This window comes from Syngnathus floridae, chromosome 1, assembly GCF_059516105.1.
Source record: "Syngnathus floridae isolate MCC-2025c chromosome 1, RoL_Sflo_1.0, whole genome shotgun sequence".
NCBI lineage: Eukaryota > Metazoa > Chordata > Actinopteri > Syngnathiformes > Syngnathidae > Syngnathus > Syngnathus floridae.
The window spans coordinates 13,162,144-13,162,764 of NC_142413.1; positions in this window are offsets into that span (position 1 = coordinate 13,162,144).

Genomic DNA, 621 nt, shown 5'->3' on the forward strand with positions numbered 1-621 from the left:
GAGAGGTTTGCTCCAGTTGTGACTATTTATAAGAAGAGATTTCACTGTTTATGAGTGAGAACATACTTGCAAAATGAAAAGATATGGCTACGGGTGACAGAAGACGAAAATAGATCGGCTCAACTGCCTTTGCCAAGTCCCAAAAGTGAGTCAGATCAATGAGTAGCTCACTGCGGCCTCTAGTGCTTATCCATGGAGTTACACTTTACAAGGATATGGAAGCATTTGTTCTGGTTGGACTTTAATACGGGGGCATTTTGCGAGGTGAAAACGGAAAACACATTGGAATTTGGACTAATACAACTCTTTTGGGATTTTCTGTGGTTTGTGTCATTTATCCAAAAGAGCATTGTATTGGACAAGAGGGCCTGCCTCGAAGTCTGTTACATAGGTCTCTGGTCCAGCATCTCATCTGGCTTCCCATCTAACCATGGCATTGTGGACACCGGGATAGGAAACTTTTGAAACTAAAAAATTTCCAGCAGGTCTTGGTGTGATAAATAGTTCAGGATTGAGAAGAAAATCAGTTCACTTGTACAACCTTTCAAGTAATTTATTTAGAATCATACATTCACAATTAAAATGTTATAAAACTTTACAAATCAGTTTTTGCTCAACCAG